We start from the raw sequence: 10,047 nt of genomic DNA, 5'->3' as shown, positions 1-10,047 counted from the left end.
GTTGGCATTTCTCCTATAGCTTGTGCAGCAGCGTGGTTTGGATCGAGGGTCCCCAGTGCTGCGTGGGATCAGACATGAAAGCAGGCTGCCAGAGGAGAGACAGGAGAGAGCTGAAGCATAAACGAAGAGATACCAGAGAGCAGCAAGAAAGGAACAAGATGACGGCAACTCCGGCTGTAAATCAGTGACTATAATTCAGACAACAGCACACGGGTCACCTGCTCCCTGTGCCAGCACAGCTACTCCCTCTTTTCCTGGGTACAGGGATGGGCAATGCCGTCTGCTTCAGCTGTTCCTCAGGGGGCCCTTAAAGGTTGAGGTAATTCTCACTAGTTCATCACACAGCCTCTGCTTTTCTAAACAGTCACTGGGATCTGGTTTGCCAGTAATACATCTATATAAAACAAAGTTCAGCACAGCATACGTTAATAACTACCATTACAATCACACTGTAGTACCTAAATGCTATGTAAGTGAAAAGCTATTTCCATAAAAGCCTTTGAGTTAGACACATATTTTCTCATTAACAATTTACCATTAGTCTCAGATCTTAACAACTCAGAAAGCTGATGCAGACGAACCAGAGTAGCACTAGTGCAGTGACCCTGTGCCTGGCAGGGTCTTCCTGCTGAGGCATCTCAGTACATCCTGGAGGGCTTCCCAAGTCAGCACATTTGGAAAGGTGAGCTCTGCACCCCTGACCCTGGGACAGGCTACTACTTAGACAATGCCATTGCCATGTTAACAGAAAACTGTGGCCACCCAACCTGATGCTCTATATGACACTGGCAAGCTGGGTCTGGTGATAAGCCAGATATTTCAGTCCCAGCCCATCTCCATCCAAAAAAAAAAAAAATAAAAAAAAATTCCTGTTCATGACTTTACATTCATAAATACTCTCACAATGTCAAGGGATGGGGGTTTTTCATCAATTCATTAGATCTGCTCCCATGAATTATTTATATGCAGTGCTAAAAATGGTTCTGAAACATTACAAGAATTCAATATCAGTTTTCACAGTGGGATTTCATCATTTTAGCACTGGAGCATAATAGCCTAATGCAATACTAATACGATATGGTGCTAATAGGGTACAATGAGAGTTCTCTCTAATATGCAAACATTTCCATGTTGCATTATTATTTCTTTTAAGTTAATATGATATGGTGATAATATGATGAAATGAATTAGTTTCATATCATTGTTTGCATGAGTTGCGCATATTAAAAGAATATTTCCCCCCCCCTCCCCTTGAATTCACTTGGAATGAGCTTGAAAATTTACCCTGTAGTTATTCTTATGCTAATGAGGCTGTTTAGTAGGAAACACTCCCGCTGTTGCTTAGCCAGCTGAAGAAAGAATAGGCGCGTGTCACCTCTTGCTGGAATAAGAATTTTCCTGGCCTGTTTTGAAAGTCTCTGTCCTAAACATGTTTGCTTTAACATTTCCCACTAGCTCATAGATTCATTGCATATTTATGATAGATTCCCTGGTCAATATTTATCAGGAGCACTTCTACATAAGCGGACGTGTCTTCCAGTTCAGCTGCTGCCGAGGGGAAAGGTGCAGGGAGTCATGCGCTAGCAGCCCCGATAAATGCCGACTGTGCAGGTGACCGCAGAGACAGAGATACCATGGCTTTTCTGGTCTGGGGCCCGGTACAAGCTGGGAAGAGCTAGATGGCAAGCCCACACCCAAGATCCAGGGTCAACTGCAGTACTCTCCTCCCAGTGCTGCGACATTTTGCCAAAGCCTGTGCTGTGCATACATTACTGCAAAAAGCCAAGCTGGTTTTAAGGTTTTACTCTCTGCTTCACAAAGCAAAATAACCATCAACCTTGGAGAGAAATCCTGTCTGCTCTTTCTAGAAATGAGCCCTGTTCCCTGGCACATCAGACTGATGTGAAGACCCCTTCATTTCCCTGCTCTGGTGGCAAGACCTGTGGAAAACATCCTACAGATGCTTTGGCATCTCACGCTGGACACAAGCTGCAGGGCTTGGGGCAGCCAAGAAGTCCTGTCCTCACCTTCAAGCATTTTTCTACTACACTTACGTGTGCAAACTGGAATGGCTGTAATGGGACTTTATTCGGCCCTTTTCAGGAGGACTTCCAGGACTCACTGTGCTCATAAATCAGCGGGCACTAAAATGCTGAGGTTTTCTGTTTGGGCATGTTGTGGGATTCCCATACAGGCTGATGTGGGAGGACATTCATAACAGCTAACATTAACCTCTGGCTACTCACCCCTTGAACTCCCTATGGAGCAGGAGAACATCCCACATGAGGTGGCTAAGAGCAACATCATCATCTGCCCCCACCCCCAATTTAACCTCATGCAGATCCAGGAATCACCTTCAAATCCCAGCAAGTCCAGCTTGATTGAATCTGAATTCAGTCTCTATGACTTTTAATTCACATGAAGTTACTCAAGAAAATTTTACATGAGGTTAACATGTACAACACTGAAAACTTCCCAAATGTTACAGGGGTTTAAAATGTCATAAATAAAAGAATCCAAAGTTTTTCTAATTATCAGATTTCCAAAACTACTCTACATAATTCCCTGTATAATCCAATCTTAAACTCAGAAGACACTCATGCAGATGACATTTCCTCTCTGTTTTGCATGAGGATTATTTTTTAAGAGGATACAGAACCTGGAAATATTTCAATAGGTCTGATATTTAAAGCATATTTAATAGCATTTATGTTTTAATCTTCTTACTGACTAAAGTTTAAAGAGAGCTGCAAGGAATTCGACAGTGAAAAAAATAATTAGGCATTAGTTAAGGACATAAAATGCATAGGTAATGGGTCAGTTGATTCATGATTCATGAACAGGACAAAACTGAGAATGATTGTCAGGGCACCCCAGCACACCATGCTTTCTGCTCTCCGGGAGTAAGCAGTCGAATTGCTTACATCACTGTGACACTGAAAGATTCCTACTGCTTATGGACTTTGGCTTCACTGTTGGCAACAGGGTGATCTGAAAGCAATGAGCCAAATTCACCAGCTTCCTTATAAATGAGAGATTAGAGGAGTCTTTGCCAGGCAGAGAGCAGAGGCAGCTGAATAATTCTCATAACCTTCATTCTGTGTTTTCTAGCCTGAATGTAACATAGCACGGTCCAAGATCTCTCCGGGGATGACTACTCACATTAAACAACTCTCACAGAAAATTATACAAAAACTACCCTGTTGGTTTTCTGAACTTTGGAGTTTTAGAAAAAAAGTCTGATTTTGATCATGCAAGTTGAGCCTGGCTGCCTCGGTGCTGTTGAGGGTCAGGTACTCGACTGCTGTCAGGTGGTGGTGAGTTACAGATGGTGCTGGTGCTCAGCTCCCTAAACTTTATACATACTCTGCTTCAGACCTGAAAGAGCCTGCAGACAGCTCCCTGCTTGTATTTCTTCTCACACTCTGCCTAACCCCAGGAGCAAGGAGCTACTTCGTAAGGAGTAAAGGTATTAATTAGCAGTGAACCTGTTTAACCCACATGCTCTTTCATGCAGCTTCATAATGAATCCCGAACAACCTTGGGTTGCAACATGACTACTGTTTTCCTAGATTAGAGCAGATGAAATCAGAGGCAATATTCTAGCAAACACTTCTTTCCAAGGGTACCATACATTGGAGTCTGCTGCAACTTCCCCATGGAGGGCTGGGTGTACCCAAGAGTAAGAAATACCATGTAAAGCACCCCTGCAGCTTTTCTCCAGCTTTCTGAATCTGTGCCCTATGCCAGCATCAAAAGGGACGAAGAAAGGAGTAGTGATAACATGCAAATAAAAAACATTTACCTTGTTTCCAGCATTACTGTCCACTTTTCTTCCAGCTTCTCTCAGTGAATCACTTACATCATTGAGGTCTTACTAAAATTAAGAGATCAGGGCAGGTTTCTGGAGCTACCAACCAACATGTGCTCCTTACTGTAACACCAAGCAAAGTGCCATGTCCGCTAGAGGCCAGGCACATGGTGCTACCTGTGATGCGTGACATGACCATGGGTGTGGAGCACACCTCCTGGGGAACCTCATCACCTGGCACCCTGGCCACCGGGCTGCAACTCTGCAAGCACCATGTGGAGCTTAGTGGCAGAGGCCTCGCAGGTTAGGAGGTGATCATTGTCAAGTTGCAGCTTTTCACCCCATTGTTTCAGCAATAGCTGCTTTCCTTTATTTCACTGAACAAGACCCAGCATGGCCACAGATGGGCACTAGTTTTAAGCTCTTGATCTCTGATAAAGGAAACTCTTACCAATGTGCCAGAATTCTCATGTGGCTGCCTGAGGAGTAACTTTAGGCTGACCATCATAAAGCACAAATTAGAAAAGCCACACTTTGAAGATTTGGATGCATACTTATTTCTACACTAAAAGAACTGATTTTGCAGAACTTCCCTGTGTGGTCCAGACAAATTGACATGATTACTTTTAGCTGTCAGTGGGAACAAATAGGTCTTATACTACTTAAGCACAGTAAGCCTGGCCATTATTTTACTCTCAAAAATCAAAGATTTCTTAGTGTTACCATTACTACTGCTTCGTTACTTGTGGAAAACAATTTCAACTATCAGGAAATAATTATGAACAAAGCCCAGTTAATTATACAAGACATCTCAGCTGCCCTAATTAAAGATCGGTTCAATACTGTTCACTTGGTAATTTTTTTTTTAATTGTGAATAGATTTAGTAGAAGCCTGGCTGATAAACAAATAATGAGATTGGTGGTCCAGAAGGAATCTGATTAATAAAATTATTCACCAATTATTTATTTCCTCTGGTTTGTGTCATTCTTCCTTCTGCCTTAGAACAGGAATAGAAGAATCGGGACTGCACTGATTAGTTTCAATGCCCAACGTCCCTTCTTGTCACAACCATCCTACAGTCCCAAGCCTGAGGATTAAAGCTTTATTCATGCAACCATAATAAAATGGGGGAACAATTCAAAGTCAAGAAAACACTAAGTCCCTGATTCAGCAAAAAGTCACATGCAGGTAGATTCCTGGATCTACACAAGCCTTACTGACTTTGCTGCAAGTACTCAACTTGTATAAACACAATGTTTATGGACTTTGTGCTCAAATACGAAAAAATGTTCAGAACTGGAAAAAAAACAGAGAAAAGCTATAGTTTTGGTTCCACAGCAGACATCCCCACCATTTCCCCAGGAAAATTTACATAGAGCCTACTGACCTCCAAGTGTAGTGTCCCAAGCCCAGAAACATGGCCACAACCAGAAGAAATTGAGACCTACTGCCACAGTTACTGAAATCAGCCCCTAACAGTTACCGAAATCAGCCCCTAACAGTTCCCAGAGGATCTCAGCAGAGCTGTGCCCGGAGGGGAGAGTGGGCAGGCAGACCAGCTGCACAGGCAGGGCAGGAGCAGGGGCACTGGGGGTGACACTGCGAGAAGGAGAAAGTCTCAGGTTTGAATGCCTGCAGCAGAGCCCCAGCAAACCCTTGTGTGTCACCACAAGACCAGTGATGGATGACTACAGTTTAAACAGAAAAACAACTTCACACATGTTTTAAGCTACAGTCTGCTAGTCTCATATTTTAATATGAAACTGAAGCAATTTACTTCCTCTTTAAATGGATTATAGAAGGAACTCAAGCATAATGCTTTTACCCTTGCATGATCAATACCTTTAACACACTTATAAATTATTAATAATCTGCTTACAAAATTAACCACCTCTGAAGAGGCATAATTGCTCAATACAACTTAAAAGAAAAAACATTTAAGGGAGTAAAACGTTTCTTAGTATTTTTAGAAGTTTCTAGTAGCTTGCTAGTATAGCTGAAAAGCTACACTGTTTAATATTCAGTGTAGTATATTAATTGTAATTTACTTATTAATTTTTCTTCCTTCTGTGGCACCATAAAGGGACTTGGCATATGACTGTTTAATCAGTCAAAAAGCCCATACCATGAGGACTGTCTCATTACATTCCTCCTAGAAATGAATCTCTTTACCAGATGGGAAGGCTTTAGTTAAGAGGAAGGGGCTGAGCTGATTTAGGAGTTAGCATAAGTCAATATTATTCAGGACTAGTGCATGCAACTTTATACAATATTCCCAGTGCTAACACCACAGTGCTCCTGCTGACATCTCTTCACCAATGTTGTTGATAAGTATCGTAAAGAGGACATACATCTTACTGCTAATTAATATCATATGCTATATTCACTTAGCTACATTTCATTAGCGGAATTATCAAATTAGATAATAATCTTCCAAAATGTGTCTAATTTTAAAAAAATTGTGTCTCATTTTCTGAACAAAGAGGAAACACAGAGATCTCAAATCTCTGTCTAGGGACCACAAACTTTCAGTGTAGCTCTGAATCTGACTTTCTTTTTCCAAGTGCTATTCTATGTGTTCAAATAAATTTGAATTACAATATCTTGGCCAAAAATGACAGTTAGTATCAAATTGTAAAGCCTACAAATTTCTTGTAAAATTTCAACTAATGGAGAGCAAATGTGCTCCCACAGAGGGATCCATGGCTCAGAGCATCACTTTGTGTCTTGTAGCCTAAAGTGACATTCCAGGCAGCGCCAGAAGGATTATGGAGCTCTCCTCTCTATCTTATAGCTCTCTGGGAGCAAAGGGACTAGTGAGGGGCAGACCCACTCATACAATATTATTCTCGATTTGATGAAAATGAATGAGCTTGATAAATATATTCTTATCTAAACAGTAGGTGAACTATTTAATCAAGTATTTATAATTTTTATATCTATGCTTAACAGGCCTGAGATAACAAGGCTCAGCACTGGTAAAAACAAAACAACAAAGAAAAATCTCACTTGGTCTTTTACACAGCTACGCCAGGGCTGAGCAGATCCATAATTGCTACTAGTTGTTGAGATCTGTTTGTAAGGTGTTTGCATTAAATTAGCAGCGGCCTCATTTCCACTTCCATAAGGATGTTAATACCTTTGCTGCAGCTATGCCGATAGTAAAGATTATTGGAAACTTCTCAGATATGAAGCACAAACTTTCAGATCTGAAAATGATCCTTCTCATCAAGACCATGCCTATAGCCATGGGAGAGGTACCGTTCCTGTGAAGAGAGCTTTCAAATCATAGGTGTTCAAGACAGATACACAGACTTGGGTTGGTTTGTTGCTTTGTTTTTTTGTGGGGTTTTTTTTTTTTTTTGGTGATATTTTTTTAATCACAAGTACCAGAAAAGTTTGAAACTATGAGATCACAATAATACTCCCAGATTTTTCCACTACCTACTACAAACCAGCCCTAAAGAGAGAGTCTTTGTTTACCTTTCATGGATCCTGTGAGCTTCCCCTTATTTCCTTAGTTTGTGCCAATGCTGGAAAATCTTTGACCAACAAAATTTCAAAGTGTTCTCTGGCTATTTAGAATCATTTCCTTAAAAAGTATGAATGTATATGTGAAAAGAAATGCTGGATTTCAGCAACCTCTTGTGTAGCTTAGTAAAATAGCAGGAAGAATAACATATAATTAACCAGATTGACTTCTCCAACTCAAATATGTTAACAAGCTTCATCATTACAAATTTCAGTAGATGTTGCAATGTTATAGTGTGTAAACTTATGCATCTGTTTTTACAAAGTCTAGAGGCAGAATAAATAGTTGCCAACACAGCCAGAAAGTCCAGGCAGACTTACAAGCAAGAAACTCTATCATCTGTGTGAATGCTAAGAAAGTAGCTGTCTTTATACAATTAAAGTTCAAGGTTGCATCTGTAATAGGTTTTTCAGCTGTATTTGAAAGTAGATTTAAATTGTTACTCACCCCTAACCTTGTTAGAGATTCATAGTGTCGAGTATGTAAAGCAGAACAGACTGATAGGGTTATAATACATTTATTGAAGGAAAAGAGTCTTGTAGCTAGAGAGAATATTGTGCAGGGGAACTACAGGGTTTGGGAAAAGCTGCTTTTTGTGAAAGGTACATTTCTCTTATGCCATCTGAGTTATTCTTAGGAGAAAATTCTTTGGATAGGTAGTCATGGTCATTTAGCAGCTTTATAAAGATGTTTATCTTCCATCCAGCCAAGAAATTAAGCAGGGAGCTGAATTTTTAGACTTATGAAATAGTTAGTTATGAAATGGGTCCTTGTGTTTCGGTCCAACTCTGGTAAGGATATGGGAAAGGATTTTCTTTCAGAACTTAGATAGTTGTTGGGGATTTTTTGTTGGGGTTTTTTGGTTTGTTTGTTGTTGTTTTGTTTTGTTTTGTTTTAAAAAAAAAGATGTGATTACCAACTGGTGTTCCCCATAACGACCTCCGGGCCCAGAAATGCAGCAAGTTCTTTCAGGCATCTTGGGGAGCTCTGATCAGAGCTGTTTTCACTTTGATTACAGAATGTTTCTCACCCTGTTCATCAAACAGAAAATGATGTGGGATCTCTAAGCAAAGAGAACAGAGTGATCAAGATCCTGCTCTGTTTCAGGACTCACAGAAAAAGGAGGTAGAAAAGAGGAAAAGCTGAAGAAAAAAACAGAAATGCCAACAGGCCAGTCTAGTCATTTAGAGTGGCACAAAGAAAACAAGAAAAGAGAAAGAGGGCATTGAATGGGTAATATTAAGTAATGGCATAATGTCCAAATATTTGCAATGTTTGCTTCCAAGTACCTGGCAGTCATGTTTCCCATTACAGAATAATGCCAGGGCATGACCTCATGATTCAGCCACAGTCCTCTCTGGCTCTTTTCACTGATGAAATACTTCTATGGCATCTCTGCAAATTCCACTGTCCAAATCTCCACTTCCAGGAGAGGCTGAAATGGCATCTCTTGAAATTTGCAAAATGTAATTTAAAAAGTACATTTCACCCTACTGCGCTCTTTTCATTTAGAGAATCTGAAAAGGAATGGAGATATTTAAATCTCACAGCATTTTCAAGAAAGTCAAGAATTTGAAAACACTGATATACCTGTGTACATTTTACACTGTACCCATCACATGGCTTTTAAGCACTTCCAAAGCTCTTGAGTACTTTGTGACCACGAGGCTTGATAAGCCTCCTGGATGCTTCTCTTTTGAAAATAACAGGTCAAACCTTTTGAGAGCCACTTCTTCCTAAAGAAGTTTCTGTCTCACAAATCATAGACCTGACATAACTTGTCAGATGCAAGTTCACCAAAGAAACCTTGTAGCTGTAAGTACATTAGCAGTATACAATGTTATCACTGCAAACTGGTACTTGACTGACACCCTTACTGGCCTATAAATTTCACCACAAAGAACAGTTGTTTGGCTTTTATATGTATATACATACGAGGCAACAGATTCCCAAATTCATAAATTGTAAACTATATTAAATACACTGAAAACTGACTGATGATGAGTGCTGCTCTTCTAGGCTAATTTCTCTTCTAAACCATGATATGAAAATTCCAGCTAATGGGCTCGTGACAAGACTAAACAGGGGTAATAGCAGACTTAATCAAGAAAACAAATGGGATTCATTAAAAGCTGGCACTCGGCAAATAATCTGTGGAGAGTTCTCACCTCAATCTACATGTCCCCATCAAAAAAAAAAAAAAAAAAATTTTTTTAGCTGTTTGTATCTCAGACTGTTGAGTCAATTCAGTGGAAATTTGTAACGGAAAAATATTAGACTTTGAACTTCCTGTTCTATGTTTTAGAAGATGTATCCTCTTTCCAACTTTTATACTCTTTATCATAGTATTCGTGGTAAAATGGTAACTAGAATTTTCTTCTCACAGTTGAGAAGACAAATTAGCTACAGCTTTCACATCTACCTGTAACAGGTATTTCTTGGCAAATACTACTAAGGAAATACATATATACATCTCTACATCTTCAAAATTCAGTTTCAATTCTGCGATTTAGCTTCCCATAAAAAGGAAGAAAACTTGGAACTTGATTATCACTCTCCTCCAACAGCTATTATCTTGTTCAAATATGCACAGAATTACCAGATAAGCAGATAACTCCCCCAAAGCAGTAACTAAATATTTCTGTAGTGAATGTCACATTTTTATATATATATATATATATATATATATATATATATATAAAG

This window comes from Athene cunicularia (genome assembly GCF_003259725.1).
Source record: "Athene cunicularia isolate RWA chromosome 8 unlocalized genomic scaffold, athCun1 chr8_part1, whole genome shotgun sequence".
Lineage (NCBI taxonomy): Eukaryota > Metazoa > Chordata > Aves > Strigiformes > Strigidae > Athene > Athene cunicularia.
The sequence above is the reverse complement of the archived record's forward strand: the minus strand, read 5'-3'. Positions refer to the sequence as shown.